This window comes from Panthera leo, chromosome C2 (genome assembly GCF_018350215.1).
Source record: "Panthera leo isolate Ple1 chromosome C2, P.leo_Ple1_pat1.1, whole genome shotgun sequence".
Taxonomy (NCBI): domain Eukaryota; kingdom Metazoa; phylum Chordata; class Mammalia; order Carnivora; family Felidae; genus Panthera; species Panthera leo.
In genome coordinates this window covers 40,970,363-40,996,343 of record NC_056687.1, presented here as the reverse complement: position 1 = coordinate 40,996,343, position 25,981 = coordinate 40,970,363, and the positions used below count along the sequence as shown (strand labels likewise).

The 25,981-nt window shown below is 35.8% G+C and overlaps 1 protein-coding gene across 4 annotated transcripts in view; it reads right to left on the bottom strand.

The window, feature by feature from the left end:
• LOC122230099 (casein kinase 2 subunit alpha' interacting protein) overlaps positions 1-25,981 on the bottom strand; it is a 382,321-nt gene that overhangs the window by 36,032 nt on the left and 320,308 nt on the right. The window contains exons 4-6 of one of the 4 annotated variants that reach the window (XR_006207277.1): positions 14,094-14,137; positions 8,626-8,680; positions 7,363-7,605 (exon numbers count right to left, since the gene is read on the bottom strand). The exons of 1 other annotated variant lie outside the window; for it this stretch is intronic. The gene's annotated coding sequence lies outside the window, so the exon portion shown is untranslated. Of the gene's footprint in view, positions 1-7,362; positions 7,606-8,625; positions 8,681-10,222; positions 10,790-12,277; positions 12,531-14,093; positions 14,138-25,981 lie in introns of those variants that run through there. 2 more of the 4 variants (XR_006207278.1, XR_006207279.1) reach the window with 2 other exon arrangements.

The window sequence follows — 25,981 nt, the reverse complement described above, 5'->3', positions numbered from 1 at the left end:
TTATTTTTTTTTTTTTTTTTCAGGTTTTTATTTTTTTTTATTTTTTTTTTTTTTGTGTGTTTTTTTTTTTTGTTTTTTTTTTTTTTTATTTTTTAATATATGAAATTTACTGTCAAATTGGTTTCCATACAACACCCAGTGCTCATCCCAAAAGGTGCCCTCCTCAATACCCATCACCCACCCTGCCCTCCCTCCCACCCCCATCAACCCTCAGTTTGTTCTCAGTTTTTAACAGTCTCTTATGCTTTGGCTCTCTCCCACTCTAACCTCTTTTTTTTTTTTTTTTTTTTCCTTCCCCTCCCCCATGGGTTTCTGTTATGTTTCTCAGGATCCACATAAGAGTGAAACCATATGGTATCTGTCTTTCTCTGTATGGCTTATTTCACTTAGCATCACACTCTCCAGTTCCATCCATGTTGCTACAAAAGGCCATATTTCATTTTTTCTCATTGCCACGTAGTATTCCATTGTGTATATAAACCACAATTTCTTTATCCATTCATCAGTTGATGGACATTTAGGCTCTTTCCATAATTTGGCTATTGTTGAGAGTGCCGCTATAAACATTGGGGTACAGGTGCCCCTATGCATCAGTACTCCTGTATCCCTTGGATAAATTCCTAGCAGTGCTATTGCTGGGTCATAGGGTAGGTCTATTTTTAATTTTCTGAGGAACCTCCACACTGCTTTCCAGAGCGGCTGCACCAATTTGCATTCCCACCAACAGTGCAAGAGGGTTCCTGTTTCTCCACATCCTCTCCAGCATCTATAGTCTCCTGATTTCTTCATTTTGGCCACTCTGACTGGCGTGAGGTGGTATCTGAGTGTGCTTTTGATTTGTATTTCCCTGATAAGGAGCGACGTTGAACATCTTTTCATGTGCCTGTTGGCCATCCGGATGTCTTCTTTAGAGAAGTGTCTATTCATGTTTTCTGCCCATTTCTTCACTGGGTTATTTGTTTTTCGGGTGTGGAGTTTGATGAGCTCTTTATAGATTTTGGATACTAGCCCTTTGTCCGATGTGTCATTTGCAAATATCTTTTCCCATTCCGTTGGTTGCCTTTTAGTTTTATTGGTTGTTTCTCAAGAAATCTTATTGCATGCAACTCAAAACAATTTCAGTTTTCGGTAGCACAGCTTTTGTTCCAACAGGATTCTTCACTGCCATTAAGTGATTCTGTGCACCAGTTCAAGTGTTTAGTGAAGTCCCTGCTTGGCCTGGATACCAGGCCATATGTATCAGTCACTCTTGTCATGACTAATTAGATATTGCCTCAATTTCCAGTTTCCACAAAAGCAAATACTTATATATACTGTATGGGATATCCTGTCCATAATGTTGCCCTGCCTACATTAAAATCTGCCATCATTTCAGGAGGAATAATCAAATGACTTCCCTTTACAGCAGCCCTTGGTCTAGTTTTAATCAAGTCATTGATGCTTCAGGTTGATATCCAGTAACACTTTCAACAATAACAAACAAAATTGGAAGACTGAGAATTACTTTTAGTAAGAATTTATAGAATCACAAATATACAGCAAATCAATCTTTTTAAGTGAAAAGAACATGTCTTGGAATAATTTTTTTCTGTATTATTGTTTAATTGTGTTTCACTAAAAGTAATTTCCTTTGCCGAACTAATCAAGTGTTCTACCCCCTTTGCTTTATTTTTCTCCTAGTAAATCATTATTGTTTGGGGTCCCCAACAATATCCACTTCTCTGGATTAAATGCAACAACTAATTAATACAAATTGCCAAGTCATGCTTTTCAGTGCACTGATAAGTCCTGTGAGTGCTGCTGCACTTGATTTATCTTCAGATCATATAAAGAGTTCCAAGGGCTTAACAACTGACATTCAAGAGATTAAATGTCTAAAAATATTTCTTCATCTATTATTTTTTAAGTTAGCACATTTCTGTTATATCTCCAAATTAATTTTTCTTTGTTTTTCTCACCAAATCATCGAGAATATTTTTATGAACATAAAGAAACCAACAACTCAAAAACTATCTCATGCATTGTTATCTAGTCCTTTGGACTCACACTTTGGTGTCTCCGTGAGGACTCTAAATTGAGCCAAAAATGCAGGATAAAATCTCAGATTTCCTCATCTGTGGGTCTTACCCAAATCAATTGAAACTGCTCAAGGGTAATCAAGTGTACAACTGGAGTTAATAATTTTCATTTAGCTGTAATATCATTGCTTTTTGAATGCTGGCCTCTTGCCTTGCGTATTATATATTTTTGTTATGCTTAGCTTGCTTAAAATCATAAATTTGAGTCATTTGTAACTGAATATCGTAACTAGAAAATATTCACTCTTCACTCTCGTCTTGACCTCAATCTGTGACTTCTTATATTTAGGCTTCATTTGTCTTTCCAAGTAACTAGGTCTGTGTGTTAAATAAAACTGACAACCATCCTAAAATGCCTCATCTCTGAACAGTTTCTTCACCAAATCCTTAGGATAAACGAATGGCCTTTTCTTCCCCAATAGCCAGCTGCTGAGCACTGTTGAAGCAAATTATAATCTCAGCCATTTGGGCCTTCCAGAAATTCATGCTATCAAACCAATACTACTGTTTGATAATCTTAATGATGCTCCATAAGGGGAGGGTCCAAGGTTGACTTGCCTGTTCCCTTCACTGTGGTGGCCTCCATAGCCTGGAACAGAATGTCCCGCTTGGTAGATGCTCAGTAAATATTTGGTACGTGTCATCTCTGATTTTTGTTCTATCTCCACTACTTTTCACTCTCAAGACTATTCGGTATGGGTTGCCATTTCATCCTCTTTCTTCTTTAAATCACAAACATTTTGTGATGGGAGAAGTTAGGATTCCTCCTGTTGGATAGCTTCCACTTTTTTCAACGTAGCCTCACTGCTTGTACATACTTTTACCTCTTCTCTTCTCTGTCCCCAGTCTCTTAAGGAAGTCCAAAGTCTGAAACTGCTTTGCTACCCTATTCCATGTTGTCTTCAGTTTCATTTCCTCCCCCTCCTCACTCTTAACTCCATTGAAGCAAACAGTCATAAGAATTAGAAAGCAATTTACAGGTCATCGGGTCCATCTTTCTCATTTACTCAATGATGTAACCAAAAGAGAGAAGATGAAGTGGCATTTTTAAGATCAAAGACAAAATAGTTGCAAAACCAGGATCATCAGGAGCATTCCAGACACCTGTCATGGCTTCTTTTCCCTATGCCACCGCAATTGTCCCTTCTCCCTCTTCCCCTGCTTCTCTTCTAAAAGAGCATCTAATGAAGTCTACAACAGCCCAGGCAAGGCTTTTCCAAAGACGTAACATTTATGCACAGGCTCAAAGAATGAAAATGAATCTAGTGGTGAAGGCACAAAGCAACTTACATGAAAGCAAGCGGTCCAGAGAGCCTGGAAGCTATAAACAACTGATGGTGGAGGAGACAGTGGCAAATGCAGCAGCCAAATTCTAAAGTTCTTCTATGCCATACTAAATAACTGACAATTGTGCTGAATACCCTAGACAGCCAGTGACATATTTATATTAAGATAGTAGCAAGATCATATTTTTGTTCAGATAGATGTTCCTTTGAGATGTATGAAAGAAGAATTGAAGTAGAGGTTGGTAAAATGCAAATTATGCTACTTATCTGTGTATGTACAAGTTACTTGGACATAACAACAGATTATCACAATTTTATTATCTTCGAGTAACTTTAAAAGCTTAAGAAATTGTTTTCTCTATCAAAAACATTTGGACATTTTAAAGTATTATCCCTTTTCATATTTTAAAACTGGTTAATTGTCTACAGATAATGATGCTGAAATGATTGTGACAAAAGTGTGTGAAAAATGTCAGTGTTTTGCTTCGTTGGTTACTTTGGAAATAATCTGGTTTCATATGGATGTGATGATGTGTACATTTACTTTTGTACCGTTCAAGTGAGCAGGCCCATCTGCTTCCTCCATAAGTTTGCTAATATTTCTTGCTTCTTGTGAGATTACTTTGCTTCTAAGGAACTTTTATGTGAATTCACCTTTAAGGTACTTCTCTGACAACAAATTCTAAATATTCTCTTACTCCCTCTTTCCAATTCTTTGTCTTTTACAAGAAATAAAGTGTGAAGTTTTTTTTTTTTACGTTTTTAAAATGGCTGAATTCAGCTGAATTCTGCTCCCAAATAAAGATTCAGAAAAATACTCTCACCTCAGATGCCAACTTAATGTAATCAGACCTTCTCCAAACTCACCCTTGTAGCAGCCTCTCCTCAAATTCACACGTGTAATATCTTACGCCCAGATGTGGCTGCACATCAAAATAATTTGCACAGCTTCTTAAACATGCAGATTTCTCAGCCCCAGTCAAGACACTTAGTGAACAAGAAGTTTCATGAGTGAAGCAGGGAATCTGTGTGTTTAACATCACAGGAGTCTATACAGTGTAAGGTGGGATCTCTCCCAGGTGGGCACAGCAGTGGCCATCTCCATCCATGGTTACCGGAACCATGGCATGTTAGGCAGGTGACTCTTGCCCGTTTCCAAACCAGGGACCAGGGTGTTCTGTGTTGCAATCCCTCCAGGATTGCCCAACCTCTGGGGACTGGGATGGCCAGCCATGGAAAAGAGAAACCAATTCCCTTGTTGCATGAACATGCCTATGTGGGGTCTGGAGTCAGAGTTCAGAGACATGTATGAGGATCTACATTCACCAGGAGGGTATCCTGTGCAAAAGGAAAGGACGTTAAATAGCAAGTAAAAAACACTGAAGAAAGTGAAAAAGAGAGACTGTGGAAAAAGGGGAAGAGTTTTTTCTTGTAGTACTTTTGAGGACAGCTTTTTCTTTCCTGCTTGTCGAACAACACCTCCATGTTTTCATTTTTCACAGTAGACCCTGCACTTTATGTAGCCAGCCCTGCCTGGCATTGACCATTTGTTATTTCCACCTGGGGCTTTCTTAGCACAACTTCCTGAGATACAGCTACAGGTTTGGGGGACAAACCATTTTCATACAGCTATCATAATGTTAACAATGAGAGAATACATTTCTACTGGTCAATTCTCCCAACTCAACCATCCATTTGACAAGGGGAGGAGCCTATATTGCTTTTCTTCACTGACAATGTATATAAATAATTGCATTTATCTAACATGGCTTATTTGAAAATCTCAGACATATACAGCAATAAATTCTTCAAAGTTTCAAAACTGGTAGGTCATCTTTTTCAGTGTGTGATCCATGAAAAGGTATTGCCTTTAAAAGTGTACACATGCCAGGGTACATGGGTGGCTCAGTCGGTTAAGCTTCCAACTTTGGCTCAGGTCATGATCTCATGGTTTGTGGGTTCAAGCCCTGTGTTGGGCTGTATGCTGACAGCTCAGAGACTGGAGCCTGCTTCGGATTCTGTGTCTCCCTCTCTCTCTGCCCCTCCCCTGCTCATGCTTTATCTCTCTCTCAAAAATTAAATTAACATAAAAAATTATTTTAAAAAAAGTGCACACAAGCCAAAAAATTCTCTAGTTTTTCTTTGTACAGTCATTAACATGCTAATTGCACTTTGTGATTCTTGAAAATAGATACCACCTCATGCATCCTCTTTTCTAAGAATTACCTTTTATTCCCCACATACTGACATTTTGAAATAAAGATCTATCTCAAAATTATATGTACATTTACTGTAATACTTATATTTTTTAAAAACAAAGTCTGTTCTTAAGCCTATGATGTATTTTATGATCACTTACACTTCTTTTTAGAGTACAATTTTCAAACAGTAAAATTTGCACTTTTTAGTGTGCAATCTTGCAAGTTTTGGCAAATATATACAGTTGTAAAAACAACAATGTAATCAAGATATAGAACAAATTAGCCCATATCCCCTCCCCAGGCTCCAGGTCCCGGCAACTATCGATTTATTCTCTTTCTCTGTAGTTTTTCCATTTCTAGACATGATACAAATGGAATTATACAACTCCGAGTCTGTTAGGTCTAGCTTCTTTCACTTAGCGAAAGCATTTGAGATCCATCCATGTTGTTGTGTAAGACAGTAGACATTGATGTAAAGAGCTTTATGCCTGGAAACGGGCATACGTATTCTTCTGACAGGACTTTAGTACAGGATTTGTGTTAACCTAGTCAGGAATTGAACTGAGTTTGAGTCGCATTATTATTATTATGTTTGCCTTCAGTGTACCACAGTTTTCAAATTTCTCTAATTTAACTTATATTTTGGGTGGAAACTGTGTTACTAAAGAATTGTCAATGTTGCGTCTCGCTCAGTGTCAGATTCTTATTTAGCAGTGTGCCTCCTGTCTGTCCCTCTCCCCGAACTAGATGATTGTTACTATTAGTCAGCATTTATTGACCTCGTGATAGGGTGAGGGGTGGGGGGGGGGGGAGAGGAAATTCTCTGTTGATCTGATTTAACCTCAGCCTGAAGCAGGCACTGTGTCTGTGGGTTTTAGGGGTGAAGATTCTTAGTGATTTTTCGTCTCCAAACCTTTATCTTTTAATTCATACCCCTGCCCCCAGAGAGGATGTTTTGTGTTTCTTCCCCCAGCTGCATTGGTCTTATACTGCTACCATGCAGATGGCAATGTTTGCTGCCTTCCCTGAAGTATTGTAGGGCTTTTTTTCCCGAGGGGGAGATGGATTCAGGTGGGCTTTTTGCCTTTCCAGCAACAGCTCCTATTCCTGTCCCCAGGCTCACGCTTTCTCAGGACTCTTGCTTTGCTCAAAGTTTTCTCATGAGCACCTGGTGAGGTCCATGCAGAAGAACACTTGAGTGGTAGTTGATTCACTGTATGGTTAACTCCTCTGAGTTCCACATTTTTTTTGGTGGGGAGACGGAAAATTGCCTTCAGTCATTCAATCATTCATTTTGCTTTTTTAAAGTTAAAGGATAGTTGGCATTTATTAGTTTCAGTTGTACAACACGGTGATTCGACAACTCTCTCCATTACGAAATGTTCACCATGATAAGTACCGTTATCATCTGTCACCATACAAAGTTAGTACAATATTATTGACTTTGTTCCCTATGCTGTCCCTTTCACCTCTGTGACTTATTCATTTTATAACTAGAAGTTTGTACTGCTTTTTAAAAATGTTTTAATGTTGATTTATTTTTGAGAGAGAGAGAGAAAGAGACAGACAGAGCATGAGCAGGGAAGGGGCAGAAAGAGAAGCAGACACAGAATCTGAAGCAGGCCCCAGGCTCTGAGCTGTCGGCACAGAGCCCGACGTGGAGTCCAAACCCACAGACTGTGAGATCATAACCTGAACCGAACTCAGGCACTCAACTGACTGAGCCACCCGGGCGTCCCTGGAAGTTTGTACTTCCTAATCGACAGAGTTTGAAACTTTCATTTAGTCCACACTCACCCTTTAGCAATCTGTAAACATTTTAGCTGAATTCTTCTCACCAGTTTGTTGGGTGCTTGGCAGAATCTGCCTCAGGTAAATGGCACTGTGTTCCTTTTCTCTTTGGAGCAACCGTGTTTTCATGGACTTGGGGTCATTTGGTTATTTCGTATGCTCAGCTCTTTGTTGGAAGGGTGGGAGCAATGTTCTTTTTAGCTTTCTAACTCCTCTGAAGAAACCAGAAGTCTTGATTTAGTTTAAAACCTATAACATATATAACAGTATTTTGTATTTCCTTCTTATTTCTACCACTGAAATAATTTTGAAATACTAATCTGTTAAAGAATATATTTTAGAATCTGTTTTACTCTCTATAACTACTTTCTATTACAAAAAACTTTTAGTGGCAATTTATTGTAATAATAATTCAGATAAATTTTATATTTGGGTAAAAGATAACGTCTTGTAAAACATCTGACATATCTCCAAACAGAAGGAGGGCACAAATTTGTAGGAGAGAGTAATCAAAGACAAATACGATATTCAGTGAGGAGGTAGCCTCGTGCTTGCTTGTCCCTGGTAATAAGCCGTGCCCAGGCCAGCTGACTGAAGCCTGTAGTCGGGCAGGTTTCAATGTGGGAAACAAAAAGTGGCATCGCATAACTGTAGCACAGCAACAATTGCCCTCTGTCGTGGTAAGGTGAACTTCTGGTTTGGGATTTCTCAGTCCTGACGTATTCCTCACTATGCGCCCAGCACCGCGCCTCCAGAATAACCGGTGCATCCCCAGGATGAACAAGGGAGGCATGACTGATTCTGTTCCCTGTACTCTTGACCTTGTGTTTGTCCTCTGCACAGCTTGTTACGGGTTTGACAGTAAACTAAGGTGAAAGCTACTTTAACAAATCATCAGTTAATGCTCATCCCCAGTATTGAACCAAACTAGCTCACGTGTACATACATTTTGAGATACTTTTGAGGGGAGGGGAGGTGATGGGTATTGAAGAGGGCATCTTTTGGGATGAGCACTGGGTGTTGTATGGAAACCAATTTGACAATAAATTTCATATATTAAAAAAATAAAAAATTAAAAAATTAAAAAAATTTTAAAAAAAGAAATACTTTTGTCACTGAATTTTAGTAAACTTTTGGGGCACATTATCAGTAAAGGAAATTACAAATAGAATACTGTGAGTGGCCTAATATTTTTAAATTCTAAATACATCTCCTCTAATTTCCTTGCCATGGTTAGGCTGGTACTTAAATTTTAAATTCCTTTTCTACCTTTCTCAATACTCGAGCTTAAATATGCTTTCAAACAGCCTGTCTTCTCTTATAGCTGACAGGAACATGAAAGAAAAAAGACAAAGGAAAAATAACAACATATGTTAAATATATAAAAATATGGATATATGCAATATGTATTAATATATAAACATTTTATATTTTATGTGATAAACTATATTTAATATTTTAATATATTTATAAAATAAATATATTTAGCAAATATATTAACTAAAATATAATTATTTTAAATATTTAATACAATAAATATACACAAGTATAAAAGTATAAATGTATAAAAAACAAAAATAGGTAGAGGAGCATCTGGGTGGCTCAATTGGTTAACTGTCCGACTTCGGCTCAGGTCATGATCTCACGGTTCATGGGTTCAAGCCCGCATCCGGGTCTGTGCTGAACGCTTGCTCAGAGCCTGGAGCCTGCTTCAGGTTCTGTGTCTCCTTCTCTCTTTTCCCCTCCCCCACTCGCGCTCTGTCTCACTCTGTCTCTCAAAAATAAATAAATGAAAAAAAAATTTTTTAACGACAAAAATATGTAGTCATACCATTATCCTCAACTTTTCAAAAGTTTACATTACTCAACTTTGCGTTTACAGAGGCCTACATTAGTATCCGTTTTTGCTAACCAAAAGAAATCCAAAGAGGATTTTTGCTTTTGTGGAAAAAAAGGCAAAAAGTGCAAATAGCATTCAGCATTTGTTTTGCCTCAGGTCCTTACAGAGGCAGCACACACCCCTAACAACAAGAGGGGCACCACCAGGCTCCATCCCAGAAACTATGCTCAGCATCTCAGCATCAAGCTGCCATAGCTGTGAGCATCTGTGCTTTACCTCAATTTATTGTGTGCATCTGTTAGCAAGATGTATCCTATGGTATCAGGGAAATCTAAGAGAGCTTATTTTTTGGGCCAAAAAGATTTCCATATAAAATAACAGTAACTGCTTCTTCGCTCTACACCATTTTGGCTACGAAAAGTTTCATAGGAATGCTCTCTACTTTCGGACAGTGGGGGAAACCTGTATGTTGACATACACTCTATGTAATTCCTGCATCTTTTGTTTTTTTCTTTTGTTTTAAATGTATTTATTTATTTTGAGAGGAAGAGAGAGAGAGAGACAGAGACCGGGAAAGAGGGAGAGACAGAGAGAGCACAAGCAGGGGAGGAGCAGAGAGAGAGGGAGAGAAAATCCCAAGGAGGCCCATCACTGTCAGCATGGAACCGGATGTGGGGCTCTGTCTCAGGAACCCAAGAGGTCCTGAGCTGAAACTAACAGTTGAAAGTGAAACTAAGAGTTGGATGCTTACCATATTGAGTCACCCAGGCGCCCATGCATCTTTTGTTTCTTACAGAAAGACTACTTGCAGTGAAAACTCTTTCATTTATTCCAATCCATTTATGATGACCTCAAATCATATTCCAGCAAAGGCTTAATAGCAGAAATCTTGTGGGGTCGGGGGGTCGGGGGGCCGGGGGGGGGGGGCGGTCAGGAGTTCCTGGTGCAGTTTTGCTTGCTGCCAGCATCCAAAGCAATATTTCAGTACAAGTAAATCAGAGAAATGGCCACTTTCAAGATGAGTTCATACACTCTACTAAGTTATTTGTCATTTTCAAATAGTTTGCAAATATCGCTTCTTTTTGCACATTTATTTTTCCCCTTGGAGCTTTCAGATTTTCAAGGAATGATTAATCCACACTCATTGTGTGCTTCTTCTTGCAGAGCACAGTTGTAAACACTAAATCCCAAGGTGACGTTTGCGTTTTTAACAGTGAAATTGAATCACAGACATAATTAACTCCAAGTTCCATATAAACAACAGCAACTTCTCTCCAAATTTGGTAAGTAGAGGCATTTTTACACTTATAACTCTGTTTATGCATCTAACTCTGTTTATACACACTTATAACTCTGTGTTATACACTTATAACACAGTGGCTTGTTTGGGCTTTGCAAATTAATATGATAACTTATGGACACAGAGATCTTGAGGCATTTGTTTCTTGTTGTAATTAAGTCACAGTCAGCTTTCCTGGGGTGGTATTCAAACAAATTGTTTCTGTTGACTACACCTTCAGTGCAAGATGGCAGAGTGACCATTTACTCTCCAGAAAAAGTCATTCAAGTAGATGTCAGTTACAGCAATGAGTGCTAGGAAGAAAGTTGTGAAAGATTACATTAGAAATAGTACCATCTATTATGTACAAATTTTCATATTTAGCTATCTGAGTGGCTGATATGTGCCAGGCATTGATTTAGATGTAATAATGTCCATAGTGGCCTTTTATCTTCATAAAATTCCTTTGAGTAACAATTGTTTCCGTTTTATGGTGAGCCATGTGAAGTCTGGAGAAATTGCTTAAGTTCGCACAACTATTAATTGACAGTGCTGTAAGTTTTATTTGGCTTCCGTAATCTGAATCACAATCTTACCTGAGGTCCTATGAGGAAAGCTAGAATACCAGTCAGGACAACAAGTGTGCTTACAGTCAAATTGGGCACGTGGTGTTGTTTCTCTAGTTTTATTTTCATATAACCAAAATATTTTTGTAATATCTGCCCCATCCAGATAGCCATACAGAACAGTACAGATAGGATTCTTTAACTATGAATACAATAAAAACTTTGTAAAACCTCTTGTGACCCAAGTTCTGTAATGAGAATCTAAATGGCGTATTATATTCATTTGCGTAAAATGAATTATATAATAGATTTTATCATCTGTCTTTGCATCCTACACACAGGCCTTGATGATAACCCCTTACTCAATGTGAATCAGAAAATAATTTGTTTCCAATTGTATCCTCTTCTGACTGGTCTGTTCAGGGCTGTCCCATTTTTGCTTTAAGGCCTGTGGAACTTATCACCAGTAGGTCTTACTCTTTGCTTATTAATCTTGGCTTTGATTTTTTTGAACTTCTAAGTGGAGCATGCTGAGCACATTATCCTTCTGGGGCAGTAGTTCTTCGTCCTTTTTTGACTTCTGGATCTGAGCTTCATCAAAGACTCTCTGTGGACTGCTACAGAGAAGAGAGAGGTTTTACATCTTTGGGGAAAGGGGTCTCTTTCTTTCTGAAAGTAAATTTCCAATTGTTGAGCACCATGTCATGCCATAAGCAGCCCTCTGTACAGCCTGGAAATGGTTGCTAAAGAAGTCGTCACTCATGCCCTAGCATATGTGGGTTGCAAATTCCACATAGTTTTCTTCTTAAAAAAATCAGTGTCAAGGGAACAATCTTAATTCCGATAATATTTTCATGTCGAGCAAGTATTTTCTTTCTCTAGTCTTAAGATTAAAAAAGACCACAGACTCCAATTACAGAAAATGTATACTATCTTTACTATTAATTCGCATGTCTTGCAAGAATATAAGATGGTGTCTTTTCACAGTATCTGGCAGATTTGAGTCTTTTGTTTGTTTTTCACATCTTCTGAATTTTTGCTGATGTCTAAAAGTTAACTGTGAAATCCTTAGGGCTAGAACTTGAGGGGCTTTTATATTTCATGATTAAAATGCGAAGTAGATTTTTTTGGAGACCTATAAATGAATATATTTTAACAAGCAAACAAAAAGACTGACATTATTGTTCATCAAAGCTGTCTTGTAAAAGAACTTTCTGATGACAAAGAGGATGATGCTACAAAGAGAGATCACGTAGTCTCTAATTACAAACAGGCAGTGTCTCTGACTTCTAGTGTTCTTTACTTGTAAGCAAGTCGGTGGCTTGATTTTGTAATTGCTTTAGATCCTTACAAGTATATATGCTATGAATTGGTTTACATCACCGTCTCTGTGATTTTGAGCTTTTTAAAAGCATGTCCTACGAATTCTGCTTCTTTCCATTTGCCTTCATTTTTATATTGCATTTACAGCAGCACCAGCAACACTAATCTTTAATAATGCAAAAAGATACATGAGTAATGTATTATGTCAAATTAACACAAAAACCCTAACACTATTTATTCCTCCCCATAGTTCATTTTAATTAAAAATGTATTCCTAAATACTTCCTTGATTAGGGACTAATGCTCTATTAATTTGAAACACATCTACTGAGAACAGAGTAAATTCAGAGAGAGGAACCGACATTACATGAAACATAACTTATCACCCTGAAGAATACATTATGCCACTGTTCACAATGCATGCAGCCTTTCCATTATGCATTAAAATGCACAATGCAAGCATAATGACAGATTTGGGGAAAAGACTGTAGCAAAGGAAACTCATGAGGGATACTGTGCAGGTATGTATGCTAATAGTAGAAAAACATTTACAATTTGCACTACCAAGAGAAAAATAAGCATGATGGATGAATAGATGTTCCACAGAAATGTTTTCTAAAATGTAGTCATTGATTTCTTAGTGACTGAAAGCTTACATCAATTTATCAGTGACTCTCTTAAGATTTATTGAACACAAATTGTATGTTAAATAGTTTAAACTTTGGGAAAGTAAACAAAACAAAACAAAAAACAAACAAGAAAACAGCTAGAAAACTCAATTTCATCCATCAGGGTGTTTACAGTCAAACCAAAGAGGCAAACAGCAACTTTTCACAACCTTAAAATATTTACAAAATAAGCTTTTTCAAGCAAGAAAGTAAACAAAAAAAAAAAAAGTTGTTTATTGAGAACTTGAAGAGGTAGGTTTCAAGCTAGAATATGAAATTCAATGATAGCTTTCTATTAAGTGAGAAGAGGAACAAAGCTTTGTAAAGTGAAAAAAAATGTGAGTGTCAGTGAAACAGGCTAGATTATGTGGGGAATGAGTAATGGAGGAATCAGAGCATTAACCGGTGATATGTGGATTTTAATATCAGACTAAATATCATGGTAATCATACTAAAACTGGCATACTTCTACAATACTAAGGAAATTGTACAAGAGAAATGTGTGGCTTGTGTGAATGCAACCGATGAATAATTTTAGAACCACTAGCCGAAGAATCTTTGAAGAACAGCTTGAAATATGTAAATATGCAGCAGTAATGTTATTTTTCCTCAGCTTACTTATTAGAGAAAAAAATAAGAGAACAGGTATTGTGGGGACGTCTCAGCTAAAGCCCACCCATTGCAAAAATATGTCTCTACATATACATATACATATGTATACGTATACATATACATATACATATACACTCTGCTATGGTGAGGAATTATAGCTTCATTGAAAAACTCTACCAATCAGGGAAAAACATCATTGGCAGGATGGGATGGAGAGCAGAAGTTATTTCTGACCTTAAATTGGAGATTCAAATATTTTTACTTACTATGCAAGTAGCCTCAGCCTTACTTGCGTGCATTTTGTTTTGTTTAGGTTTTTATTGTAAACTGAATTGTATAAACATATTTTATGATGATCAAAATAAATTATCATTTTAATAAAAACAAAAAATTCTAATCATTTCTCCATATGCATACACAAAACTCATAGGGCCGATGTTGATACTTACAGTTCAGAATTGAAAGACAATAAAGTTTGAAATGTTTAAGTAACCTGCAAAGAAAAACAGCCAGGGTGAAGAAATCGGGCATCAATCCCATGTTTTTCTAATTCCAAACCATGGTCTGGAATAATTCAAAAACTCATTTTGATTAAATATAAATTATAAAAAAGAGTCAAGGGAGGAAAGGAAAGAAGAAAGGAAAGAGAAAGGGAGGAAGATGGAAGGAGGGAAAGAAGGAAGCAAGGAAGGAATGAAGGAAGGAAAGAAAAGAGAAAAGACAAATAAATTAGTATAGCCCTTGATTTTTGGTTGGAATCTATTCTAGCTGATATGTTTGGTAAGTAATTTCATCAACAAGTTATACTATGTAATATATCCAATGTGTCTTACCACAGACTTCACTGTTGAAGCTTTATAGTGATTTTTGAAAATAGGTATTGAGAATCCTCTTTTTTTTTTAATTTTTGACTTTTCTAATTCATTTGTTTTTCCAGAATATTTTAGAATCAGTTTACCTATAAATATGTATATACATAAATACATGCATACATATATACATGCATATGTACATAGACATATACATATATCTTTCTAGGATTAATTTGGGAGTAATTGACATTAATAATATTGAGTCCTCCAATCCATAAATGTGGCATTATTTCTTCATTTATTTAGATCTTCTTTAATTGCTTTCATCAGAGTTTTCTAGTTTCCAGCCTATTGGGCACATGTCTTTAGACTTCTACTTTAGTATCTCTCCTTTTCTATGCTATTTCTAACATTATATTTTTTACAATTTAATTTCTAACTATTCATTCTAAAAATACCCAAAATTAATTTCTACATTGGGTTTTTTATAGAAATTTTGGGATTTACTTTGTAAAGATTCATGACATTAATGAACAGTTTTTATTTCTCCTTTTCTAATCTGTGTGCCTCTTCCTTTCTCCCTCCCTCCCTCCCTTCCTTCCTTCCTTCTTTCCTTCCTTCCTTTTTTTTTTTTTTTTTTTTTTATTTTAGGGAGAAAGAGCATGAGCAAGGAAGAGGGGCAGAGGGAGAGAGAGTGAGAATCTTAAGCAGGTTCCATGCTCAGCAAAAAGCCCAAAGGGGGCTTGATCCCATGAGCCTGGGATCAAGACTTGAGCTAAAATCAAGAGTCAGATGCTCAACTGACTGAGTCATGCAGGTGCCTATTTCTTTCTTTTTCTTAACGTACCATGAAGCCTAAGATCCCTATTACGGTGTTGAATAAGTAATGCGAGATCAGTGTAAGTCTTCTATTCCAATCTACCACAATGACCTATGAGGTCAGCTGTAGTCTTCTGTTTTTATTATTTTGTTTTGAAAGGTTGGAGAAACTGTTTTCTCTTCCTAGTTTGCTAATAATGTTAATAATGAATGGATATTGAATTTTTCCAATTTTTGTTTACATCTATTAAGTTGATCCTCTTTTTTTCTTATTTCATTTGTTGAAATGGTGAATTATATTACTTACCTATGCTTCTATGTCTTTGACTTCTGAATAGTAAGTTAAACTTACATTCCTAAGATCACCACTTAGTGCTAATGTATTATCCATTTCATTTATTGCTGCTTTAAAGTTGTGAATATCTTGTTGGGAAAATTTGCTTCTATGTTCACAAGGGATATTACTCTGTAGATTTATTTTCTTGTTATTCCTTTGTACGATTTTGGTATAAGAGCAATAATGACCACATAAAGTAAGTTAGGAAGTGCTTCAACTTATGATATTTTCTGGAAGACTTTGTGTAGAACTAGTATAATCTGTTCCTTGAATATTTGCAAGAACATCACTGAAGCTATCTGGGCCTGATTTTTGTTTGGTTTTGATTTTAGGTTTTGGGGGCTTTGTGTTTTGTGATTGTTTTTAGTAAACTGTTTAAAAAATTCAATTATTTAATAGATATAGATTATTCTAGATGAACTTCAATAATTAATTTTTTCCAATAAATTTATCAGTTATGTGTAAGATATTGAATTTTTTGATTTGGAATTATTTATAATATTGCCAAATTAACCCTTTAATATCATAAGGGTTGATAATGATATATATACTCTTTATTCTGTATGTTGGAAATGTGTGTCTCTGTTTCTTTATAAGTCTGGCTTGGGGTTACATATTTGTTTGATATTTTTAAAGAATCAACTTTGATTACTTTGTCTTGCTCTATTTTTTTTGTACTCATTTTCATTGATCTCTGCTCTTAGTTCTTATCATTATTATTACCTTATTTATGCTTTATTTGGGTTTAAGTTCCTTTTCTATTTTTATTTCTTAAAATTGTAAATTTATTTAAGATGTCTTCCTTTGTCATATAAGCATTTAATGCTGTAAAAATCCTCTAAATATTGCTTTATCTTTATGCCATAAATTTTTATATGTTTTGTCTTCTTTTAATTCAACATGCTTTCTCATTTCTAATGTGACTTTTGCTTTGACCCATGGGTCACTTATAAGTGTCAGACATAATTTCAAAATATTTGTGTACTTTCTGGCTGTCTTTCTGTTATTGACGTCTAGTTAAATTTATATGAGGTCATAAAACATGCTCTATAATTTCAATTCTTTTAACTATGTTAAGTTTTGGTCTCGGTGAATGAATGTTCCATGTGTACTTAAAAATACAGTGTATTCTGTTGATGGTTGAATTGTTTTATAAGTTGCAGTTAAGTCAATTTGATAGTTTGCATTGTCTTTATAGATCTTGTACATTTTCTGTTTTCATATTCTATCATTACAAAAAAGGAAGTGTTAAAACATTCAACTAAAATTGTGGATATGTCTATTTCTTCTTTTAGTTCTACCACTTTTTGCTTAAGGAATTTTGAAACTCTACAGTTAGAGACATACATATTTAGAATTGTTGTATCTTCTTGAAAGAGTGAACTTTTCATTCTGTGTAATCTCTGTCTTTTTTAATTCCTGATAATATTGTTTCTTCTGAAGTCTATTTTGACTAATAATAAATTTAGAATAAATAACTAATATAGTTATTATAATTTTCTGTTAATTACTGCTTCAAGATATACCTTTTTCCAATCTTTTAGTTTATGTGTATTTATAGCTTTATATTTAAAGTTGCTTTTGTGGTGGTTGGGGTGGGGAGTATAACTTGAATCTTGTTTTTTCAATCCATTCTGGCAATCTCTATTGTTTAACTGTTATGTTTATGTCATTTATATTTAATGCAACTTTTGATGTAACATGATATAAATCTATAATCACAGTATTTGTTTTCTACACAGTTTATTTTTTCTTTATTCTTTTTGTCCACTTATATACCTGCTTTGGGATTAACTTAGTTTATTTTATGATTTCATGCTATCTCTAGTAATGGCCAATTTTTATAACTATTCTATTTATTTTCAATTACCCTTGTATTTACAGTATTTATATTTAATTAGTCTAACTTCAAATGACATTATATCACATCATATAAATATATGATGTGATTTATATATTTATATATAAATTTATACATAAATAAATTTATATATAAGTATAAAATGAAGAAACATGCTTAAAATGGTGTACTTCTAATTCTTCTCTTATTTTATGCTATTGCTGTCAGACATTTTAGTTTTATGTATTCTATAAGCCCACATTATTACCATTTTTGCTTTAGACATTCAATATTTTTTTAAGTTATTTAAAACTCTGTGTCTGTTTTTCCCAGCATTTCTATATTCTAACTACCACTTCCACTCAGTCTTGAACACTTCACCAATAATTTTACCTGAATTCTTACATTCCTGTGTGACACCCAGAATCTCTTCCTAAACTCTACCAAAAGTGAATCAGAGCTGACTCTCCATCCCCTCTTGGAGAAGTCTGTCTTTCTTTAGATTTAAGACTGCTTGTTTACTCTGCAACCCATCTCTCATGAGTTTATGAAAAATTATGGTTTTGTAGTTTCTCCTTTTTCTCTTGTTAGATTCATAGCAATGTTCTTTTCTTTTCTCTACATACTATATGAAAGCAGACTACACACAACTGAAATTTTAAAAACAGATGTTACCAACATAAAAAGTATAATTTTGCATTTATTACTTAGTGCATTATGTATACACTGTAGAGGAAATGAGTTAGTTACTTTAAGTTATAATTATATTTCGTGGAATATTTTATTTTGAACTGACTGTTTTATAGTTTGTCATTTAATTATCTATGTTCTATAACTTGAATAAGTCATTCAATTGATGAAGATTATGGAAGTGAATTGTCAGTATGCTTCTAAACATATAGCAACAAATCTATTTCAAATATTTATTCAACAAATAATTATTCAAGCTCACTATTGAAAGTTAGGGTGCTAATGTGATAAAGACTTTAGTTTAAATACCTTCTCTGGATGTACTTGGAATTTCTGCCTGAGGGTTTTATTAACAGTAAAGAAATGAGCGACTAGCAATTCTTTTTAAGTTGTGTATTCAAATACAAAATAGATTTGCTGATATTTATGACATACTGTAAAGAAAAAAATTAAGACACTTGAATAAAGTATCATTAATAAAATAAAAAGAAAATAAACTAAACCATATACCTTAGAAAGTGAATGTTGGAGACCAAACAATAATACATAATAAACATAATAAATACTTTCAAAAAAACAAGAATTAAAACTAGTACTCAAGAGCCAACAGGAAGACATTGTGTGTCAATTTTAGAGCTATAGTTGAAAGGAATTTTATGCAATTCATTAGCAGGTGGGTGTAAGGGTTCTAGTTAGGTCTAAAGAGACTAGAGCAGGCTCTTAGCATAAACTTTTGACACAGACCAGCAAAAATTTCTGTCCAGAACATGGCTCCACATTTAGAAGAATTTAATGAGAATAAAAATGTTTAAATAAGTACAACAGGGGCACCTGAGTGGCTCAGTTGGCTAAGTGTCTGACTCTTGATTCTGGCTCAGGTCATGATCTTACAGTTCATGAGATTGCACTGACAACATGGAGGCTACTTGGAATTCTCTCTTTCCCTCTCTCTCTTCCCCTCCCCAGCTCTTGTTCTCTTTCTCTCTCCTTCTCTCTCTCTCTCTCTCTCTCAAAATAAATAAACTTAAATAAATAGGTACATCAGATAATACAGAAGGAAAGAAAAGAGACTTTAAAGAGGAAAGTGAAGGAGCAGACCAGAGCTAGGGAATCTCAGAAATCAAATCACCATGTTTCTGAAAACTACATAAAAACAACAAAAGAAAAAGCTCTGTTAAGTTAGAAAAGCTACCCTGAAGTGGCTTCCTTTTAAACATCCATAAAAATTGATTTCACATAACAATGAGCAATGGGAAAGGATTATGGCTCAAAACCCATAAAATGTTAGTATAAGGAGAAAAGGAATAAGTAGCAAAATAGCATACCTACAGAAAGTAAAAGCATATCAGAAAGATAATACAAAACTGATCAACTATGTTTAAACCAATGACTTTATCATGATACTATAGGGGAGTGGGAAATATAATTGTTCATTTTTGTGGTGAACAATTTATTGTTTTTAGGACTCATAATTAAAGGGAAAATATGTTGTCTTTACTAGATCAACTGTACCACTGGAAAATGAACTATTGGAAAAAGAAAAATATCTCTTTCTAGAACCATTCCATCTAATAATTGAAAATAAATTATAAACTTAAAATATTGCCATTTTTCCAGCTTACTCTAAATACACGATCTAGATATTAAGCAGCAACAGATGCTAACATCATAAAGAGTGAGACAAACAGACAGGATGTGTCTCCTGGTGAAAGAACACAACATCATCTAGATTTGCCAGTGATCAGAGTCAAGAGACTTTGATTCTGAATTCATCTTCCCATTGGCAGGAAATACAGAGGAGAGGAGAACGTGCAATCATCAAAATCTAGAGTTTGAAAAGCTCTAAAAAAGTCAAATAGCTTGGATTCTTCAACAAACTAATTGTAAAGAAAAGAAAGGAATAGAAGAGGACTTGTAGAATAATGAAGACTCAAAAGTAAATCATCAAAAGAGGTGAACTAAGGGCCGCCTGGTTTGAGCGTCCGACTTCGGCTCAGGTCATGATCTCACAGTTTGTGAGTTCAAGCCCCGCGTTGGGCTCTGTGCTGACAGCTCAGAGCCTGGAGCCTGCTTCAGGTTCTGTCTCCCTCTCTCTCTGTCCCTTCCCCACTCATGCTCTGTCTCTCTCTGTCTCTCAAAAATGAATAAAACGTTAAAAAAATTTTTTAAAGGGGTGAACTAAAAACTACTGTCCAAGGATACACATTTGGGTCATTAAACTATGAAGAAATATAAGAAGTGATTAATAGGAACTTCAAAATATTGAAGAATTTGGAGGAGGAAAATGTAGTTGTGATTAGATCTATACTAAGCAAATAGCTACATTGCACACACACCACTGCTCAAATTTTGGAGGGATGTCTAAGAGAAGAGATTCTAGTATATTACAAGTAACTCAAGTCCATAGTAGCTTTATCATGAGGTAGCTGAGTGATGGGGATGGTGGAGCCAACTGCTGCCTGGGTTCAAATCCCATCTGTATTCTGGCAGCAGGACTGTGGACAAGTTTCTTCATCTGTGTAATGGAGATAGCTTCCCTCACAGGTTTGTCATGACAACAAAAATAAATGTTATAAAAAATTTTAGTTTTACATTTTATAAGTGAGAAAACCTTAGAATATTTGCAATATTAGTCAGAAGTAAACATATATATTTTTATTGTTATTCCAACAAGTCTCAATATTTCATCTAGGTAAAACTCCAGAAGTAAGATTTAAGCCATATGAGTTGATATTTGACTTCAACTGAAGCGCAAATACTCATTGATTGAACTGAATTTGTAAGCACAACGTGTCTTCCAGGTGAAGTGGCAAACATTTCTCAAATACTATTGAGTTTTTTATATCAGTTTCATTACTAATGTTTGTTCAATATCCTTATTGTCGGATCTTTTTATCTGTGTCTCTCTCTGTTTCTCTCTCTCTCTCTCTCTCTCTCTGTCCATATGACACTTATTTGAAAAGTTTTTGAGAAACATTTTAGGAAAGGCAAGCTTTTGTGCTGACTGCTATGATTAGTTGGGCCAAACAAGTATGCAATATTGTGGAATTTCATGGAACATTACTGTGAAGGCCATGCTGAATAAACAAAGGGCCAAGCTTGATTAAACTGACTCTCATATAGATGAAATTAAATTTTGCATAGTTCTTCTCAGATTAAATTTGGGGATCATTTTTGCATCAGGTTTGTAAAAAACTGGCACATGTTTGGCTACAGTTTCATTAAATAGTTCATTCTTTTCAAATAGTAGCTCCGAAATAGGTTTCATATTTATGGTAATTACTCTTTGAGATTCGAAAGTTTAAAGTTAGCATGTTTTACCTTACTATCTTTGGAAATATTAATTACATCCTGGCCTCCTGAAAGATGAGGGCTTTGCTATTATTTTCATATGTTTTAAGGGATTTTTCAAAGGTAAAATTTTAATGTCAAAAAATTTGGGATTTTTGTGTTTTGGCACAATTCCTTTACTCTGTCACAAATGATTAAAATATGCATCCTCATAAAGAACTATTGCCTAAAAATTTTATCCTCTTTAAAATATTTTTTTCTGATTACAAGTCATATAAAGTTCTTAAAGTTCACTGAAATGTATAATGTTCAGAGGTAATGTCTCCTATAAGTTCAACCTCCAGAGATAATCACTGTCAACATTTTGCTCAAAAATGTCTCTTGTAGGGGCACCTGGGTGGCTCAGTTGGTTAGGCATCCGACTTCAGCTCAGATCATGATCTCATGGTTTGTGAGTTCAAGCCCCGAATCAGGTTCTGTGCTGACAGCTCAGAGCCTGGATCCTGCTTCAGATTCTGTGTCTGCCTCTCTCTCTGCCCTTCCCCTGCTCGTGAGCATTCTCTCTCTCCCCTCTCTCTCTCTCAAAAAATAAATAAACATTAAAAAACTTTCAAAAAAATGCTTCTTGTATATCATGTCATATATGGGTATGTACATATGGCTTAAGTATAATCTTACTATCCATAGTTCATCTACCTTTGTAGACTAAGGAAAGATTGTCTCAATTGGAAGCTATATATTAATTAATTCAGTCTGTAAAATTTGACAAAGAAATTTGAAACAAAAGTTAAGTAAAAACTTTCAAAGAGGCCAGTACCCATAAAGCACTCATTCATACTGGCTAATAGCATATTTATTTATTTTTTTTTTTTATTTTTTTTTATTTTTTAATATATGAAATTTACTGTCAAATTGGTTTCCATACAACACCCAGTGCTCATCCCAAAAGGTGCCCTCCTCAATACCCATCACCCACCCTGTCCTCCCTCCCACCCCCCATCAACCCTCAGTTTGTTCTCAGTTTTTTAACAGTCTCTAATGCTTTGGCTCTCTCCCACTCTAACCTCTTTTTTTTTTTTTTTTTTTTCCTTCCCCTCCCCCATGGGTTTCTGTTATGTTTCTCAGGATCCACATAAGAGTGAAACCATATGGTATCTGTCTTTCTCTGTATGGCTTATTTCACTTAGCATCACACTCTCCAGTTCCATCCATGTTGCTACAAAAGGCCATATTTCATTTTTTCTCATTGCCACGTAGTATTCCATTGTGTATATAAACCACAGTTTCTTTATCCATTCATCAGTTGATGGACATTTAGGCTCTTTCCATAATTTGGCTATTGTTGAGAGTGCTGCTATAAACATTGGGGTAGAGGTGCCCCTATGCATCAGTACTCCTGTATCCCTTGGATAAATTCCTAGCAGTGCTATTGCTGGGTCATAGGGTAGGTCTATTTTTAATTTTCTGAGGAACCTCCACACTGCTTTCCAGAGCGACTGCACCAATTTGCATTCCCACCAACAGTGCAAGAGGGTTCCTGTTTCTCCACATCCTCTCCAGCATCTATAGTCTCCTGATTTCTTCATTTTGGCCACTCTGACTGGCGTGAGGTGGTATCTGAGTGTGGTTTTGATTTGTATTTCCCTGATAAGGAGCGACGTTGAACATCTTTTCATGTGCCTGTTGGCCATCCGGATGTCTTCTTTAGAGAAGTGTCTATTCATGTTTTCTGCCCATTTCTTCACTGGGTTATTTGTTTTTCGGGTGTGGAGTTTGATGAGCTCTTTATAGATTTTGGATACTAGCCCTTTGTCCGATGTGTCATTTGCAAATATCTTTTCCCATTCCGTTGGTTGCCTTTTAGTTTTGTTGGTTGTTTCCTTTGCTGTGCAGAAGCTTTTTATCTTCATAAGGTCCCAGTAATTCACTTTTGCTTTTAATTCCCTTGCCTTTGGGGATGTGCCGAGTAAGAGATTGCTACGGCTGAGGTCAGAGAGGTCTTTTCCTGCTTTCTCCTCTAAGGTTTTGATGGTTTCCTGTCTCACATTCAGGTCCTTTATCCATTTTGAGTTTATTTTTGTGAATGGTGTGAGAAAGTGGTCTAGTTTCAACCTTCTGCATGTTGCTGTCCAGTTCTCCCAGCACCATTTGTTAAAGAGACTGTCTTTTTTCCATTGGATGTTCTTTCCTGCTTTGTCAAAGATGAGTTGGCCATACGTTTGTGGGTCTAGTTCTGGGGTTTCTATTCTATTCCATTGGTCTATGTGTCTGTTTTTATGCCAATACCATGCTGTCTTGATGATGACAGCTTTGTAGTAGAGGCTAAAGTCTGGGATTGTGATGCCTCCTGCTTTGGTCTTCTTCTTCAAAATTACTTTGGCTATTCGGGGCCTTTTGTGGTTCCATATGAATTTTAGGATTGCTTGTTCTAGTTTCGAGAAGAATGCTGGTGCAATTTTGATTGGGATTGCATTGAATGTGTAGATAGCTTTGGGTAGTATTGACATTTTGACAATATTTATTCTTCCAATCCATGAGCACGGAATGTCTTTCCATTTCTTTATATCTTCTTCAATTACCTGCATAAGCTTTCTATAGTTTTCAGCATACAGATCTTTTACATCTTTGGTTAGATTTATTCCTAGGTATTTTATGCTTCTTGGTGCAATTGTGAATGGGATCAGTTTCTTCATTTGTCTTTCTGTTGCTTCATTGTTAGTGTATAAGAATGCAACTGATTTCTGCACATTGATTTTGTATCCTGCAACTTTGCTGAATTCATGTATCAGTTCTAGCAGACTTTTGGTGGAGTCTATCGGATTTTCCATGTATAATATCATGTCATCTGCAAAAAGCGAAAGCTTAACTTCATCTTTGCCAATTTTGATGCCTTTGATTTCCTTTTGTTGTCTGATTGCTGATGCTAGAACTTCCAGCACTATATTAAATAGCAGCGGTGACAGTGGGCATCCCTGTCGTGTTCCTGATCTCAGGGAAAAAGCTCTCAGTTTTTCCCCGTTGAGGATGATGTTAGCTGTGGGCTTTTCATAAATGGCCTTTATGATCTTTAAGTATGTTCCTTCTATCCCGACTTTCTCAAGGGTTTTTATTAAGAAAGGGTGCTGGATTTTGTCAAAGGCCTTTTCTGCATCGATTGACAGGATCATATGGTTCTTCTCTTTTTTTTGGTTAATGTGATGTATCACGTTGATCGATTTGCGAATGTTGAACCAGCCCTGCATCCCAGGAATGAATCCCACTTGATCATGGTGAATAATTCTTTTTATATGCTGTTGAATTCGATTTGCTAGTATCTTATTAAGAATTTTTGCATCCATATTCATCAGGGATATTGGCCTGTAGTTCTCTTTTTTTACTGGGTCTCTGTCTGGTTTAGGAATCAAAGTAATACTGGCTTCATAGAATGAGTCTGGAAGTTTTCCTTCCCTTTCTATTTCTTGGAATAGCTTGAGAAGGATAGGTATTATCTCTGCTTTAAATGTCTGGTAGAACTCCCCTGGGAAGCCATCTGGTCCTGGACTCTTATTTGTTGGGAGATTTTTGATAACCGATTCAATTTCTTCGCTGGTTATGGGTCTGTTCAAGCTTTCTATTTCCTCCTGATTGAGTTTTGGAAGAGTGTGGGTATTTAGAAATTTGTCCATTTCTTCCAGGTTGTCCAATTTGCTGGCATATAATTTTTCATAGTATTCCCTGATAATTGTTTGTATCTCTGAGGGATTGGTTGTAATCATTCCATTTTCATTCATGATTTTATCTATTTGGGTCATCTCCCTTTTCTTTTTGAGAAGCCTGGCTAGAGGTTTGTCAATTTTGTTTATTTTTTCAAAAAACCAACTCTTGGTTTCGTTGATCTGCTCTACAGTTTTTTTAGATTCTATATTGTTTATTTCTGCTCTGATCTTTATGATTTCTCTTCTTCTGCTGGGTTTAGGCTGCCTTTGCTGTTCTGCTTCTATTTCCTTTAGGTGTGCTGTTAGATTTTGTATTTGGGATTTTTCTTGTTTCTTGAGATAGGCCTGGATTGCAATGTATTTTCCTCTCAGGACTGCCTTCGCTGCATCCCAAAGCGTTTGGATTGTTGTATTTTCATTTTCGTTTGTTTCCATATATGTTTTAATTTCTTCTCTAATTGCCTGGTTGACCCACTCATTCGTTAGTAGGGTGTTCTTTAATCTCCATGCTTTTGGAGGTTTTCCAGACTTTTTCCTGTGGTTGATTTCAAGCTTCATAGCATTGTGGTCTGAAAGTATGCATGGTATAATTTCAATTCTTGTAAACTTATGAAGGGCTGTTTTGTGACCCAGTATATGATCTATCTTGGAGAATGTTCCATGTGCACTCGAGAAGAAAGTATATTCTGTTGCTTTGGGATGCAGAGTTCTAAATATATCTGTCAAGTCCATCTGATCCAATGTATCATTCAGGGCCCTTGTTTCTTTATTGACTGTGTGTCTAGATGATCTATCCATTTCTGTAAGTGGGGTGTTAAAGTCCCCTGCAATGACCACATTCTTATCAATAAGG